The sequence below is a fragment of the Phyllostomus discolor genome (genome assembly GCF_004126475.2).
Source record: "Phyllostomus discolor isolate MPI-MPIP mPhyDis1 chromosome 15 unlocalized genomic scaffold, mPhyDis1.pri.v3 mPhyDis1_scaffold_37, whole genome shotgun sequence".
In the NCBI taxonomy this organism is placed as follows: domain Eukaryota; kingdom Metazoa; phylum Chordata; class Mammalia; order Chiroptera; family Phyllostomidae; genus Phyllostomus; species Phyllostomus discolor.
Window position 1 is genome coordinate 39,678 of NW_023397493.1, and position 18,835 is coordinate 58,512.

Consider the following 18,835-nt stretch of genomic DNA (forward strand, 5'->3'; position numbering starts at 1 on the left):
CCAACTTGATTTTGCTCAATAGCAAACTGAAAATTGCCTTCATGTGGAAAAACTCATGATGATCATTTACTGAAATGATAAAGTTTTATTCAAATCATACGACTACTGTTAATATTTTCTTAGCAATAATGCTTTCTTGATGCCGGTTCCAATGTGAAAATGCATTATGACACCATGATTGACATGGAGGGTAAAATGCAGTGACTTAAGTGAGGTGGTGACACACATAACTGACACATGCTTGTTGCTCCACCACTGATCCATGGTCCTAAGAAAATGGGAACTTTTCAGGGTTCTCTGTGGGATACACTTGTGACATTACTCAGGCAGAGAGAACTGAAAGAAGATGTTCTTGTCTGTCCCTGGAACAAAGGGAAAACTCAGTTCCTGCTGAGCTGCTGAATTTGGAGAACTCAGAGCCCACATGGAAACATCACCTAAGCTCACCCATGACCAGCCCTGGGCAAAACCGCTTTGGAAAGGGAGCTGGAGTAATGACAGTGGTGTGTGATTACTCACCAGTGAGGCCTTGATCAGTGCAGGAATGTCCATGAGGGCTGAACGGAGAACCCAGTGCAGGAGGAAATGGTGGTTCCTGCAGTGACTCACAGAGGCAGCTGTGGGCCACTGTGCATTGAATACTCAGTCTGAATGCAGGATTCTGGGGTCTGAGTTCCAGGAGTCAGGAGGTCAGAAGGGGAGATAATCATGATGCAATATCAATAATGAACAAAACATCAGAGTGACCCTCACAGAGCAGATCTCACTCACCTAGAAAGTCACAGCCAGGCCTAGAATCCACATGGGTACACTGCCCATGTGCTAGGCACAAGGGAGAAAGGAGGCCTGCAGTGCATCACCTTGAAACTCATCTGGCTCCGCGTGTCTCTGTGTGTCTGTGTGTGATTTATTGAGACTTAGAAGTGCAGTGGGTTAGAGTCACATGCAGAGATCCTCAGATATCTGAGCATCTGAGTTTAAACAGAGGAACTTCCTGACTTTAAAACAGAAGAACATGAGCATGTCAGAGGCTCCCAATGTCCCTGAGAGCTTCTGAGGATAGTGATGTTATCTGTGTTAGTGCATCTGGCATCAGCAGGGAAGGGTTCCTGGGTAGCTTCATATAATATGGGCCTGGAATCCCTACAGAATTACTGCGGTTTAATAAGGCCACTTCTCATTGCAGAGATGTTGAAACACTTGGTGCCCTTAAGGGAACATCCTGAAGTCAGGTCACAGCCTTCATTCTGGACTGGAGATCAGACTTGAGAGGTTCATGCCCTGTGAGCCAAGACATGACCCTCCCCAAAGGACATGCTGTGCAGCAGGGGGTGCTTGGGACTTACAAACTCAAAGCTGCTGTCCCAGGAGTAGGTGCAAAGAGAGCTGGGAGTATTTCCTGTGAGGGCCTGGGTCATCCTCTTTCCATGGAAACATCTAAAGTAAGAGGTGGGTATGGTGACTGTAAACATCCTATTCTATCAGCATTTACCAAACTCAACAAGATATGAGGACTACAGTAACAGGGTATTTCTAAGGCTTCTTTATACGTGAGTAGTAAGAAATAGAAAATAGGGGTGGCTTTATTAACACACTCATGCAGCATTTTGGAGAGACGCACTGATCCAGCAATAAGACATTCATGTATGAAAGCCAGGACAGATCCAAGTGGTCTGTGGGTAACCCAAAGGTGGTTCACAATGAGAAGCATGTCCTGTGTGGGACTGTTTCTCAGTGGGAGGAGCAATGTCGGCACAGAGCTCAGGTACTAGGCAGGGAACACATTGTCCCTCTGATTCCCTTTGAATGTGGTCCCTGTGTCTTCTATCTTCTCTCAGGTGGAGACAAATATGCAAATATTGTATAACTGCCTCAAGAATATGTAAATTAGAAAAGGTAGACTAGTTAAATATGGGTCTATCTGGGCCCTGAGAGCATCACCCACAGCCACACCCTCCCCTACAGAAGTCCTGACAGCACAGCCCCTCACCATGGACTGGAGCTGGAGAGTCCTCTTCCTGGCAGCAGTGGCTACAGGCAAGGGTTTCCTAAGTCCCTGCGTTGAGGAGGGGAACAGGGATGACCAAGGAGGATATCCACTCACTGATGTCTCCTCTCCACAGGTGTCCACTCCCAGGTGCAGCTGGTGCAGTCTGGGGCTGAGGTGAGGAAGTCTGGGGCCTCAGTGAAGGTCTCCTGCAAGGCTTCCGGATACACCTTCACTAACTATGCCATAAACTGGGTATGACAGGCCCCAGCAGGAGCTCTGCAATATATGGGCTGGATTAACACAGAAACTGGGAAACCCACATATGCCCAGGGCTTCTCAGAACGCTTTGTGTTCTCCATGGACGCCTCTGTCAGCACTGCCTATATGCAGATCAATGGTCTGAAGTCTGAGGACACAGCTGTGTATTACTGTGCGAGAGACACAGTGTGATGACCCACTTCCTGAGTGTGTCAAAAACCTTGAAGGATGGGACAGCTGGGCTGGTCTGAAAAAAGGACAGGGCAATGAGCCTCATGACTTCCTCACACACAGTCAGGAACCTGAGAAGAGGGCTGATGCTGCCAGGGGCACATCAGGAACTCAGAGAATATTCAAGACACCAGATACACTGATAGGAAGAGGCAGGGGAAGATGGTCCCAAGAGATGCCCTGTCATTGAGTGTGACTGTGCAGGGCACTCCTCCTCATCTTCTAAAGGTTATTCATAAAGACATTTGGGGTCTTCCCTGCCTGGTCTCAGGAAGCTGTAACCCCCTGTGACTTAGGCTGAATGAGAGACCTCCGAACCAAGAGCCAGTAAGGAGATAAAACTTATTTCCCTGGCATGAACACTGCCTGTTCTTTGCCTGTCCTCCTAAGCTTGATCAGTTAGCTAATGAGGGGTAAGATTTCCCACAGGGGGAGTAATCTAAGGCAGGCATGATCATGTGAAGGCCTCAGGGAATACACTTGGGGCTGTGGAAATGAAGGAATGATGGACATCAACCCCTGCCCCCTCGGCTTTGTCAAAGCCTGAGTCCTGGTTCTTAGACATGAGAAATCCAAGTCTCCTGGCTGCCTTTGTCTCCTCTGCCCGACTCAGGCCTGTGGGAATAGCAGGGGCCATGCAGTCCAGACCAGAGTTGGCAGACCCCCAGGGTAATCAGACCTGGGGCATAGACTATGCAAGGTCCTGTGAGATCTGCTTGCTGGAGGATGCTATTGAATTAGAATTTTAAGGCACAGGCAGGGAATGAGACTAGCCTTTTATGTCCTGTAGTGATAAAACCCCAAACTTTGCCCAGAATTCCAGTGGAAATTCTGTCAGCACCTTTGAAAGTTACCTATTATTTTTTATCTTTTCTGCCAGACTGTGAATCCACAAACTGAGTCCGTATTCTTAATAAAAACCTACTGAGATGGGGGCTTGAGACCCTCTACACTAGAAAGAGTGGCTGTTCCATCCCTATTTCCCCACCGGACCTGGTTGTCTCTGTGCATGTTTTTCTCGTGTTTCGATGAGCATCCGTGGGGTGGGGGGGTGGATACTGCTGGCCGGTATCCACCACAAAGACAACATCAGGAAATCACTGGTCCGGATCAGGTTTGGAGATCTGGACTGTAGTGGTGCCTAGCCCATTCTATGGCATCCCCTTATTTCTGATAAAGAGAACTGTACTTGGGGAAATGTAAGTGCATTGAAACCAAGGATGATTTTTATGTCCTTGACTGTGGCAAGCCCCACAGAGATGACATTTTGGAAGTGAATTTGAGGGTTGACAAATGTTCCAGGTTCCAGTACAGTCTGTGCCATCACAGTATTCTTGCAGTCCTTCCTCAGGATGAGATACAAAGGAAAATTCTCACCTGAGATCACTACCCTGTGAGTGTCCCTGTTTTTAAGCAGTGCTGATGTATTTCACAAAAAAAAAAAAATCAGATATCAGGGGAGGGACACGCTTGACAGTGGGAGATCTCCATTCAGCCTGCACTATGTTCCTATGGCAACTGAATCAATTACTCTACATTTGGTTTGCAATCTATGAAGTCTGGAGGTTGGCACATGAAATCCCTTTACTGGACTAAGATCAAGGCGGTGGAAGGACCACTATTTCTCCAGAGGCTCTACGGCAATGCTGTGGTCTGAAAACAACTATTACCCCAAGTTTATATGTTGAAATCCTGATCCTCAAAGAGGATCGTATTAAGAGGTGAGGTTTTGGGAAATGCTTAGGTCATGAGAGTGCCCCAGGAAGGGGGTTAGTGCCTTTCTCAATAAACTAAGAGAGCTGGCTCATCTTTCCACAATGCGAAGACCCAGCAAGAGTTTGTCTTATATTAACCTAAAAGATGGCCCTCTCCAGAAGGCACCATCCTGGTGTAATCAAACGCAGGTGCATCTGTCTGTCACTTCAAATGGCAATACTCAAGATAAAGGTGTTGATGTAAATGAGAGAGTTTTTTTTTTCAGGGGCTGGAGAGCTGGAAGATGAGGGACTCTCTTTGCAGAGGTCATCATAACACTTCAGTGCAGGGAGGGGACTTTATAAAGAAGGAGAGGGACAAGGAGAATTAAAAGATCATGGGAGACTGTGGATGTGCAAGCAGTGACCTGTTAGACCAGACATGGACCTTTAATATCAGGGCCCTGGAATTGTTTGCTGCCAGCCAGCATCCTGTAGTTCAGTGATCGGTGTCACCCTGAATTATGGTCAAGGTCATTTCTTGTACAAGCAAGATTGGGAATGCTGGTGCTTGCAATTTGCTTACAAAGAAACCGTCAGTATGAATTTCACAAGTTTTTTAGTGCATCTGTTTCTAATTCCATTTAGTGGCAAGTTACACCAGTACAAAGTTCCCATGTCCTGTTTATCACCACTGTCAACTATTTTTCCATGTCTACACAGACAGTGATGCTCTCTGATTCTTCTGGGGAATGAAAATCCTGAGCCTATTTTAAGCCAAAGCCTCATTAGTCAAAAGAAGATACATTTTTAGAGGTGGCTGTTGAGCATATTCTGTTTTCCTTGCATGGGGAAGACAAGTCATAAAGAGCTTCAAAACAAAAAGATACTCATTAAAAGAAAAAGAATGGTTACACTTAAATTTAAAAATCCTCCTAATATGGAGGTGGTTCCTTGTGGAATTCATGAAAATAGACTAATCCAATTTCCAGGATTCTCAATGAGAGGAGTGTGATGCTTCCTATTTTGTTGGCACCAGGCAGCCTGATGCTTGATTTAGGTGATACTTGTTTCCATCAGAGCTGAGGTGTCAGTGTAAGAACAACAACAGGGGTTCACTGTCATGGAAACTCCTGCTTGTTCTGCTAGTATGTAGTCTAAAGAAATTTGATTATGTAAGACAGCTCTAGCTAGAGACTCCAGAGATTTCTGAATATTAGAAAATGAGTTGTCTGTTTTATTAGCTATGATGGTTAAAATTATGGAGAGATTCTGAAGTACTCACTTATGTACAGCTGGTCTCCATCAGGGTAATAGAGTGTGCCATAGAAATATTCATTGTCTGGTATTTCTCCAGGGAAATCTCAGGTCTTTTGGGTGAATGTTGATTGATCACACTGTAGTCTAATGTATGCAAACTGTTTCACTTACTTGCTTGTAGATCTCAGGAGGGAGCAGGTCTCCACTGTATGTCCCTGAACAGGACAACGGCATCTGGAGTTGGAGGGCATATTCCAATGGGACCTGAGAGAAAGCTGTTCCCTTTCAGGAGAAAAAAAAGGTTCTTCTTGCTTTGGCAACTTACAGAACAAGACCAGTTCCACCAGAAGGATGGAGCATTCATGCCAATAAAGAAAGCGGTATAATAACTGTAATCTCTGAGTTGGCATTTTAATGGTTTTGGGCATGTTTGTTCCTGCATTGTCTTGTTACCCCTATTACCAAAACTGCTTTTGTTTAGTCAGTTTGGTGTTTGATACATAGTTCATGGGTGCCAGGTGTATATTTGGATCCTGTGCAGAAGTAATGATGGTTTGGGATGTGTCTATAGGAGCCCCCAGGCCCTCACATCTATTATCCTAGTCAATTAGCCAGTTCACTATCTGCTATGTGGCACTTTTTACTCAATTGTTCTCACATGCTGGCTGCCGGACACCTGAGATTTCTGTCTTGGTGGTCATCGATACCTGACCTATCTTTTTTTTTTTTCTTTTACCATTCCTGACCTTTCATTCTTGCTGTGGTTTTGTCTTATTGCCTACACTATTTCCCATTCAAGAATTTTGCCTCTGAATCCTGTTAGAAAATAGTGGCACTGGATGATTCGTACAACTGCAATTGCTTCATGCTGAAGAGGGATGTCATTATCCTTCAGAGCCTAGAGTGCATTGCTCTCAGTCAGAGGGGAGATGAAGCCTGGGCACGGATGAGGGTGGAGATGTTGCCTGGAGGTTGTACTCCTTGAGTAGGAGTAGGGCTTGTACCATGGAGGAGTCAAACTGTGTGACTAATCTCAATATTATTGGAGAAGCCAGAAAAAGTAGGATCCAAATTTTTTATAAGTTAAAAAAAAATGAAGGCAACTCACTGAAGTAATTTAATGTACATAATTGTGTGGCACAGAGTCTACTGGAACATAAATTCTCTACATAGAATCACACACATTTTAGTCAAAAATTTAAGTTAAGACAAATCCATGCACAGTATTAAGTTCAGTCTCAATAAGCTCTGATAATTTGCTTAAACATAACAGGAATAACAATCAATTATATAATGTGTATTAGATGTGCTCTTATAAGAAATTGCCAGAATGAGATTTAATTCACCACATGAAGCAGTGAAGTCAAGCCACATGGTTGCTATTAGGTTTTACTTGCAGGACCAGTAACTTTGAGTGAGTTCCTTAAGTTCTTTAGTCTTCCAAATTGTCCTGAGCTCTCCCCTGTGGTCTCCCAGGAAAGCAACTCTCAATCCTTGACTGTAAAGGCTACCATGAACCTACTGAATTGGCAAAATGCCAGGCCCTTTCTCCAAGTAGCTTGTATTGGTTTGCATGCCATTCTACAATCCTTAAAGCTTTTGCTGATATTGAGAGTCTGGGCAGATCTCTCAGACATAACATTTGAGTCAAATTCTTGGTTAATAAAACCATATTTGGCAAATAGCTTTAGGTGTCCTATTATCATAAATCAGGCCCCTGCTTGATTTATTCAAACAAATATATTGCTAGGGAAATAATAATACCCATTAATTAATACTGTCTAAATTCTAGAGGGATCAAATAGGAGGAAAATATAAATGCCTTGATATTTCTTTTTAAAATATAAGTTACCAACATGCTTTAGGAAAAATGCAAGTCTTCTTATGTCTGCAAAGCAACATGATTAAAAATTAGCAATATGCTCAGCAACTGTCACGAAACTACAATAATCTTCAGTTCCTTCTGTCCCATAATCAATGTTTCCATGCTGATTATTTCCCAGTATTTCTCTAAATCCAATTATTCCATAAAGTTCTAAGAATTTTTATTCATTTAAAAACATGATCTGAAAATTTACTCTCAGAAATATGGAATTTAGAGTAAGCCATAGCCCTTTCCAGGGTTTTCTCTGAAGATGTAGCATATTTGTAAATTCATCAGGATCAAACAATGCTGGACCATAAATGACAGAAAGAGAATCTTGAAATGATCTGGTTATAGATCTGATTGCAAAGAGATTGATGAAGACATGAGCTTGTCTTTAACACCATTTTAAGATATTTTAAAAGGAGAAATGAAAGTATATGAGAACTTTATAGACTCTTGGATACTTTAATTTTACCTCTAAACATGCATTTTAATTACACAAATATATGTGTATAAATATGTGTGTGTGTGTGTGTGTGTGTGTGTAGAACATAGTTATCATTCATCTATGTGACAAAACTTCCTATGCACTATAAGAATATCAAATAGGCCTATCTTGCTCTAAATTTTGTTTTCATTTGAATAAAACTCAAATCCAGGTGGCAGGCATTCCAGGAACCCACTTGAATGTCCCAAAGCCACTTTTACATCATGAAAATGTCCCTTAAAATTTAAGTACTGGGGATTTTGTCATATTTGATCAAAATGTCATATATCATTGTGAAAAAATATATAAATTATTGGATATTTACGTTCACAGAGTAACAATAAAGGTATAAAAGTAAATAGGGGCTAGCACAGCTTTACTTCTTATAATAATGAAGATGTGTTTTTATGTAATCAAGTAGCTGATTAACATAATAAAACACATAACTCTTTTTTAAAAACTATAAAATATTTTATTCTTACACAAAAGTAGAAGTTTTCCCTTTTTTTAAAAGAGAAATAGGTATTTAAGGGGTTTTTTAAATATATATTTATTTATTTATCTATTTATTTTAGAGAGGGAAGGGAGGGAGATAGAGAGAGAGAGAGATAGAAACATCATGTGCGGTTGCTGGGGGTTATGACCTGCAACCCAGGAATGTACCCTGGCTGGGAATTGAACCTGGGACACTTTGGTTCCCAGCCCGTGCTCAATCCACTGAGCTATGCCAGCCAGGGCTGAAGTTTTCCCTTCTAACAGTCTAAAGAAGAAGCAAAGAAATTCTGTGTTAGCTGCTATTCATATTAAGAGTCATTTCCCTAATTGAATTTCTGATTCAACTGCAATATATAATTATCTCTCAGGATCTCTTTCTATGCACTTTCTTTAATTTTTATAAACTCTCTTTGATGTACACAATGTTTCTGCAACAGACACAATTATTTTTTTCAGATTTTATTTATTATTATTAGACATAGATTGAGGGAAGGAGAGAGTGGGAGGGGAACATCAGTGTGTGGTTGTCTTTTGAGCACTCCCTACTGGGGACCAGGCTCGCAACCGAGGAATGCACCCTGTCTGGGAATCAAACTGGCAGCCCTTTGGTTCTCAGGCCTGTGTTCAATCCACTGCACCATACCAGTCAGGGTAGACACAGTCTCTTTCAATTTGCTTTGTAAAATTCATTTAAAAAAAAACTGGCTTTGAAAGAAATTATTTTCTTCTATTTTGTCAAGTGTTTATATATCTCATGTCTTCTATTCCCAAACCACACAATGCCTTTCCAATGTAATTATAATTCTTATTTCTCAGAAGCCATGCTTTTACTGACAATTAAATTAAGTAATTGACATGCATTCAATTGATACATTTATAGCTATGGGGTGATCTCCATCTGCTGAGCTCTCCCAGCAGCTGCAGATGAGAACAAGTCATCCAGGACACAATATTGTTGTTCAAGCAGGAAAGGGGGTGATGGTTCCCTTTAGTGAGGAATGCCCTGAGGCCCTCTCCCAAACAGCTTTTATTTGTAATAGTGTGTGTAGGTGTACACAACATACATGAATAGGTCCTCAATCAATGCCAAAGGGTTATGGCCATGCAAAATAGGTATTATCTATAGATGACAATTGAAGGAACATAAAGATTTGTCATAGGTCATGGTTTGTTTGCCATGCTGATGCCAGAGGGTCTTTAAGATATGTTTTGTGAGATAAGGAGTTACTCCATATGCTTGAACTTAAACATCCAGTTTATATCTGTAGAACTATAGAAAGCAAAGCAAGCTTCAAAGGATATAATGTATCTACTAGGCCTGGTGTCCCACGGGAACCCTGTGTTCTAGAGTCAGGTCATGCCGGCCTCCAGTGTTTCCTGGTTTTCCTGTGAGACTTGCTGGCCTCTTTCAAGACTTGCTCTTGGAGGCAACAGTTGCAGAAACCACACAGACTGGTCCCCAACATATGACCATTACATTACTTTTACAAATTGATATTTTTCCATTTGAAAAGCATTCATATTGCCAAGAGATATGTTTCAAATGAATTACATGATATATTTGTTAACAAGTAAAAATCCACTTTCCAGTCTCTGTATCAAGATGCCTATTTAGCATAGGTTTGGTTGTCTGATAACGCTGTTTTGTTAAGCAACAACTGTACAAACATATAAGACAAGGTGAGAGATGTGGATACTAGTAAACCTACTAGAACTCCAAGGCTCACTCCAAGAAACCATCAAAAGGAGCCACGGACAGGTAAGACCTAAATACAACATGAGATCCCACAAAAACAAAAGAAAAGGCAAACCTGGAGCTTCCAGACAAGGAGATCAAAGTGGCAACACCGCAGACTCCCTATAGAAACAAAAGAAAAGGCAAACCTGGAGCTTCCAGACAAGGAGATCAAAGTGGCAACACCACAGACTCCCTACAGAACCCCTACAACAGAAGTTCATCTTACAAAGACAGCTGGCAAAGCATAGCATCTGGAATTGCAGGAGCAAACAAAAGACTTGCCTACAATTAGGGACAAAAAAAAAACTCAATTGAAATAAATTGAAGATTCCCCAATAAAATGGCTAAATGAAATGGAAGCAAGTGAACTATTAAATACAGAATTCAAATGAGTGGTCCTACAGATGCTCAAGGAACTCACAGACAATGACAAGGAACTGAGTGGGAACAACAACTTTATGAAAGATGAAGTAGAAACTGTGAACAAGAACCAAGAAGAAGTGACAAATATATTATCTGAAATAAAAAAAAAAAAACACTTCAAAAGGAATTACAAGTAGGCTGCATGAAGTAGAGGACCGATTTAGTGAGCTTGAAAACAAGGTAGAAAGAAATACCAAAGTAAGGCGACTTCATGAAAAAAAAAACACTAAAAAATATGAAGAAAGCTTAAGGAAACTCCAAGACAACATGAAACTCAACAACATTCGAATCATAGGGACACCACAAGGAGAAGGGAAGGACCAAAGGATAGAAAACCTGTTTGAAAAAATAGTGACGGAAAATGCCCATAACCTGGAGAGAGGAAATGTTATGCAAGTTCACAGAGCACAGAGGCCCCTGTCAGTTGAATTAAAAGAGGCTCACTCGAAGACACATCATAGTTAAAATGACAAACTTCAAAGCAAGAGAAGAATTTTAAAGACAACAAAAGAGAAATAGGAAGTAACATACAAGGGAGGCACAATAAGGCTAGCAGCTGAATCCTCAATGGAAAGGCTCCAATCCAGACAGGAATGGCAAAGAATATTCCAAGTAATGAAAAGCAGAGGCTTGAAACCAAGGCTACTCTATCCAGCAAGACTCTCAATTAAAATGGAAGCCCAAATAAGAAGTTTCTTAGACAAAAATAAAATAAAATAAAATAAAATAAAATAAAATAAAATAAAATAAAATAAAATAAAATAATAAAATAATAAATAAAATAAAATGCTCAAAGAAAACACCTCCTCCAAACCAGCTTTGCAAGAGATGCTAAGGGGACTGCTTTAAGAGGATGAAGAAAAAGAGTAAGAGAAGAACACAGATATGAAGGGGGGAAATGATTAAGTACATCTTAATAATGACCTTAAATGTAAATAGAGTAAAAGTTCTAACCAAAAGACATAGAGAAGATGAACGGATAAGAAGATATCACCCACATATATAATTCCTACAAGAAACCCACCTCAGAACAAAAGACCTACACAGACTGAAAGTGAAGAGCTGGAAAAAATATCCCAAACCAATGGACAGGGGAAATAAAGCTGGGACAACAATACTTAAAAAAAAAAAAAAAAAATAGACTTTGAAACAAAGGCCAGAAAAAGAAACACAGAAGGACACTTCACAATATTCAAAGGAATAATTCATCAAGAATACATAAACATTATAAACAAATATGCGCCCAATGCAGAAGGACCCAAATATATAAGGGATATCTTGTAGGATTTCAAGAAAGATATTGACAGCAACACACTTACACTAGGGGATTTCACATTTTAATGTCAACAATGGATAGATCTTCCAAACAAAATATCAACAAAGATATTGTGGCATTGAATAATGCCCTAGATCAAGCAGATTTAACTGATAGATGTAGAATCTTTCATTTCAAAAATCAAAAAACATGGTCCTGTGGAAATGGGCGATTTCTCAGTACTCTCCTAGGTAGAAGTTACCTGTGACATTCCCTAGACAGTGCAAACCAAAACAGATGTTCTTGCCTTTCTCTTGATCTAAGTGAGAACTCAGTGCCTGCCAGGCTGACAGATTTGTAGGGCACGGAGTCCACATGAGGAGTATCACCACAGCTCTTCCATGACCTCCCATAGAAAAGACCACCCGAAAGACAACTTGAGTAATGACCAATAGTGTGAAAGTTCTCACCTCTGATGCCTTGGTCAGTCTGGGAATGTCCATGAGGTTTAAACTGAGGCTCAGGTGCATGGGGAGACAGTAGTTTCTCCAACAACTGGAAGGTGCTGCTGGGAGTCTCTGAGCAGTGAGTCTGTCTCCACATGGGGTGCTGCAGTCTGAGGTCCATAAAGCAGCTGATAGAAAGAAAGATAATCATCAGGATGGGGCATCCAGAAAGTACAAAATAACAGTGTGTCTCTCACTGAGCAGCCCAACTCTCAGCCACTTACAAAGTCACACCCAGGCCTAAAATTCATGGGGGTGGACCCTGCCTATATGGTAGGAAAGGGGATAAGGGATACCTGGAGTTAATTACCTTGAAAATAACCAGTGTGTGTGTGTGTGTGTGTGTGTGTGTGTGTGTGTGTGTGTGTGTGATTGAGCAGATGTGCAGTGAGATTAGGGCCACATGCAGGGATATGCAGATAGGACCTGCAAACAGAGGAACTGGGGGGCATCAGAAGCCCCCAAAACTCCAGAGAGCTTCTGGACTCAGAGGTGTTGGCTGTTTCAGTGCATCTGGCAGCTCCAGGGAAGAGACCTTTTGGTGATTCATAGAGCACTGGATATGGGGCTCTCTACACAATCACTGGGGTTTAGTACAAATGGTTCTCTGTGTCCAGAGATGTTGAAGCACATGATGTTCCTGAGGGAGCACCCTGAAGTCAGCATCCAGCCATGAGAGGACCATGCCCTCTGAGCCCAGACAGGACCCTACCCTGCATGTCATAGGCTGGTTAGCAGGTTGCGTGTGGGGTCCATGACCTCAGGATTGTTGACCCAGGGGCAGTAGCAGAGGGAGATATAGGGGAATTTCTTCTGAGAACCTAGGGCTTCCTTGTCTCAATAAAAACAAAAAAACAAAAAACAAACAAACAAAAACACCTATAATTAAATTGTGCATGAGGTGACTATAAACATCCCATTCCATCAGAGCATTTACCGACTCAATAGGACATGAGAACCATAGTCAATATGAGTATATCTAGGGCTTCTTTACATCTGAATTGTAAGAAGCTGGGGGTATGAATTGTTCAATTAACTTACTAGGAGCAGAATTTGGGAGACACACTGGCCCAGTAATAAGTCATTCAAGTACCAAGGCCAGAATAATCCATGTGGTCTCTGTGTCACTCAAGGTGTGTTCTGAAGTAGGATCATGTGCTGTGGGGACTTGTTCATCAATGGGAGGAGCTATGTCTGCACTGAGCTAAGGGACCTGCAATGGGATGTATATTCAATAACACTGATTAGGACGTGGATCCTGACTCTCCCACTGATCATGGTCTCTGTGCCCTCTACCTTCTCCAAGTGGAGTCATATAATCATTAATGACACATTTTCTCTCATGACTATGCACATGAGATGAGTTAGACTAGGATGAATGTGGTTTTATGAGTGACCTGAGAGCATCACCCACAGCCACATCCTCCCCTCCAGACGTCCTGATGGCACAGCGCCTCACCATGGGCTGGAGCTGGGGAGTCCTGTTCCTGGTCACAGTGGCTACAGGTAAGGGACTCCTTTGTTTAAGGGTTGAGGAGGGAACCAAGGAGAGTCAAGCTACATTTCCACATACTCCCGTCTTCTTTCCACAGGTGTCCACTCCCAGGTGAGCTGGCATAGCCTGGGTCTGAGGTGAGGAAGCCAGGGGCCTCAGTGAAGGTCTTCTGCAAGGCTTCTGGATAAACCTTCAGCAGATACTGGAGGCACTGAGTGTGACAGACCCCAGGACAAGGCCTGGAGTGGATGTAGTCTATTTACCCTAAGAGTGGTGACACACACTACACACAGAAGTTCCAGGGCAGAGTCACTATAACTGCAGACAAGTCCATTAGCACACACAACATGGAGCTGAACAGTTTGAGAGCTGAGGGCACGACCAGGTATTACTATGCGAGAGATGCAGTAAGAGGAAGTCAGTGCGAGACCAGACTCAAAGCTCTTTGGGGGCGACAGGAGAACTGTGTGTAGTGTATGCTCATGTCCCAGGGACCACAGAGAACAAACACAGGGGCTGGTGCTGACCTGGTTGAGGAAGGAAGGGACTTTCACTTGGGAGCAGGGATTTCCTCTCAAAACTCTCAGCAGAATCCAGGGACACTCCTTCCTTCTATGTAGCCATCATTTCCCACATTGTCACTGCAGACAGCAGAGGAAGACGTGATATTGTGTTTACAGATGAGATTCAACCCTGTGCCTGGGACCTTTCCTTCACCATGTTCCTGTGTGTCCTTTTTCTTCCTTGACAATTAACGACCCTGAGTGCTCTTGTCTTCTTCATATTTGTAAACATTTACCACAAATTGGGGTCCATCTCTGTCCAGGCCCCTGTGTGCTGAGCTCAGGCTCTCTGTCTGCAGACATGCACACAATGCCCTCACATGTCTCTTTCATTCTGACAGGCACACCTCACACCTATAAGAGTCACGATCTTCCCCCAGAACCTTCACCCCTCAGGTCTCTGTCCTCCCTAACACATGTTACCCTCTTGCCCCACATTTACTGAGTGGATGTGGAAACACGCCCCAAAATCTGTTTCAGCAATCACAGTATCATTACTCTGATGTTCTTTGGTTTTGTTACCAAAAGGACACATGATTCCATTTATGTCCCAGCTGGAGAATTCCAAATAATCTCCCCATGTCAACAACTCTAACTCAGACATCCCTAACTTAATCACAGCTGTGGAGTCCTGTCATATAAGAGAACACCCTTTGGTCCCAGCAGCAGGAATCTGGATGTTCCTGAGCATTCAGTTTCAGCCACCAAGGTTCCTTGAGTATCTGGGTCTCAGCTGCGCCTCAGGAATCTGGGGACAGGCTTTCTTCCTGAGCTGCTTGAAGTTGTGTGGGGGAGTGTCCATGTGTGCACACACATGCTAATTTGTTAGCGCATGTTTTGTGATTGTATGTTGTGCGGTATGAGTGCTCATGCATGATTTAATCTCTGAGCCTCCCACAGCTCACAGAAAGACCACCCCACATGTCAGTGAGAACCAGGCCCTGGGGTGAGCACACCCTACTAAAAAGCCTGATTTCCCTCTATGTCAGCTGGGCGTGACCCCAAGGTCAAGAATGTGTCTTAGACACAACATGATTGGAGACCATCTCATTGATAGATACTAACTTCTCAGGGTCTCAGATAATGCATGTAAAAAACCTGAAAGGTGAGGTGTCCTTTAATCAAGTGTCCCCTTTTCCCCAGCTGCACAAGTCAGTCTCAGGACTAGTGAAGCCCATAGCACAGCTGCAAGAATGGGGTGCATGGGAAGAGGGGTAGTGCACACCCAAACTTTCCTCACAGCAGAATCCAGGTACACATACTGGATCCTGCTCTCCCTGAGCTGTGCTCCATGACCACCAAGGGAATGTACATAGGTTAGTGTACCATGAACATGGAACAACACAGTGCCAGCCAGGATACCACAGTCCATCCTGACTGGGCAGCCATGGGGCTGGGCTCCAGAAGTTTCTCAGGGCACATGGATGCCTGGGGCCCATGTGGTGAGCAGATGACGAGAGAGGATGGGAAGAGGATTCTTGAATTAGTCTGCAATTCCTCTTCACATAGACCGTCCCTCTTGTCCTGGTATTCACATGCACATCTGTTACTCTGTGTGTCCATGTGCCAGTTAACATGCGCATCTGTGTGTGGGTGAGTGCTACTGTGTGTTTACCTGAACATGCAATTTTATGTGTTCTTTTGTTGTGTGCCTTCATGTATGCATAGTATTATGTGTGTTTCTAAGTGGTTTTATGCTCTTAGTACTGGCATGACTGTTATGGAAAAGTAAAGACTTAATGTTTCTTTATAGCATTTCCTAAATTTCAACTAACTTCTCAGCTGCTGAATAATATGCCTGATGATACATCTTAGTACACAGGCTGTTCCTCAGTGTCTTTTTACCTCTTCACTCATCAGTCTGGGCTCCACAGGCAACCTGCTGGTGATTTGTCTGTGTGCAGCTCGGTACCCATGTCTCAGGTGAACATTACTGCACATGGTGTCTGACTCCCTGTGTGCCCCTCCCTGTACGGTTCCAGTTCCCATGGACACTCCATCAGCTGACAGGCCTGATCAGGCTCAGAAATGGTGCACCTCACCCATCATTGTGGGATCCATATGGATCCCTGAAAGGGCTGCCAGCTCAGTGCTCCAAACACAGGATCCCCCACATCCATCCTTAGGAGTAGCCCCTTTCCTGCAGGAAGCAGTGCTAAAACCACAGTGGGGTGTGGGACTCTTAGGACTGGGATGCACACTATTGATCTCCTTCAAGATTTACTCCTGGATGCAAAGGTGTAAAGCTTCACTGTGGGTGGTTTTACATTGGGATCATGTTGGATCCTAGGAAAGTCGAGGAGATCTTAACTCCTTGCCCCTGATATTCAACAGGCCCCATCCTTGATCACGATGGTCATACAGGGCACATGTTAAACAAAAGATCTAATAGAAAGAAACAGATGAATTTGTTGTAATTATAAAGGAATTTCATATTGAACACTTCAGTTGATTACAAAATGTGCACAGCATGAACATATCTCCTATCAGAGTGACCAATATCCCTCCTGTTCTCTTACTACTTGATATGTACACACACAGTCACACACAGTCACAAACAGTAACACACAAACATTTATTTTTGAAAATTACATGCATTCATACACAAGTTGTGATACAAAACTGTTCATGTCATTGCACACCCTTCCTTCTAAAATGTGTCAGGGTTTTTTTCTCCACTCATTAATGCCTAGACCACATAATGCCTAGGGCTGAAGGTTGCACTGCTAGAATTGCTACAACATGTGCTTAATAGTCGACCTTAACTAAGTTATTTTATGATTACCTGCCAGAGTAGCGATTATTATAAACAAAATTACATGTTTGGAAGTGGTGTGGTATGAAGAATACATACATAGATCTATAACTGAAAAGTATAATTATGAGCAACTTTGTAATTTTGCCCCGATGACTTCAGGAGGCTATTCAGAAAGCTTATCCCAACGCACCTTTAGATATGAGGTAATAGCAGAGCAAACATCACCAACAACTCCTATGCCACCACAGAAAAGTATAACTTCTGTTTCCATAACCACTGTTCAGCATGGCAAACTTGCACTTTAATGTATAACTGTGTTTCCTAATAATCTTTATAAAGTCAGTAAAGTGCACAATTACGTAACAGTTACATGAATGTGGAGAAGAGCTGTGAAGAAATGTCCAGGGGTGTTTACTGTGGGGTAAAATGAAGGAGAACCCCATGGTATGCCTGGTGGCCCCACATGCCCCACCCCCGCTTCAGTCTCTGCTTCTCTTAGCAAAGGAGTGAAGGTAAATGAGGACAGAAACAGAAACCTCACCACAGTGCAGTGTAAATGCAGCATGTTGGTGGTGTCTGGGATGGGACTGACCTGTTACAAAGTGTGGCCAGTTGTCACAAACTACATGTAATGGAGACAACATAGAAATTGTGAAATATAGTTTTATATATTTTAAAATTCTTAGTTGTGGTAGAAAATGCAAAAGGTGCCATCTTATCATATAAAGTATCCACTTCTGTAATGCTAGGTATATTCTCATTGACAGAACAGGGTGAAGAACTATTTCATCTTGTAGATCTGACACTGTACACATGTAAATCCACTGACCCCTCCCACCTCTAGCACTCACCACCCTACTTTCCATTTCAATACACCTGCCTCCTCTAGATAGACAACCTGTATACATGGAATCATACAGGAGTATCTTCTTGTGACTATCTCACCTTTCTAAACATAAAGTCCTCAAGGTCCATCCACTCTGAAGCACCTGATAATGTTCCTCTTTCTCAATGCTGTGCAATACTCCAGTGCATGTATGAATCACATTCTGTTTGTCCCTTCATCCATCAAGGGCCATTTAGGTTGCTTGCACCTCCTGTCAGCTCTGAATTTGCCGCTATGCAAATAGCTGTCTAACCATCTCTGTGACATTACTCTAGATGTACACCCAGGAGTCCAATTGCTGCACCCTATGACACCTCTATTTTCAATTTTTGAAAAGCCCCCATACTGCTTTTCCTAGTGGATGCAGAAGAGCTCCTATTTTCCATATTCTTGTCAACACTTGTTATTTCATTTGGTTTCTTTTCATTATAAGTTTCCTAAAGGATGAGAGGTGACTTTGCACTGTGCTTTTGACTTGCATTTCTCTAGTTATCGCTAATACTGACCATCTTTTCAGATGTGTATTGCATATTTGTATGTCAGCTTTGACAAATGACTATTGCATTTTCACTCTACTTTTCTTTCAGTTGTATGCAAATATGATCATTCCACACTGTATATGTGTAAGGTGTGGAGCGTAGTGACTGGGTTTACACAACTTTTGAAATATTTACCACAGAAACACAGTTAATATCTATTACTTTATATAGACATGGGGAACTTCAAATGAAGGGAAATAAACAAAATGGAAGAAAGAGAAGGAAAAAGGGGGTTTCTTTGTGCAGAAAACATTTAGGATCTATTCTCTTTAGTAAAATTCACACATACCTCACAGTAGGTATCCAGTCATCCTGCTGTCCATTCCATCCCCAGGACTCGTGTATCCTGTGAATGGAAGTTTGTACCTTCAGATCATCAACATCCAACTC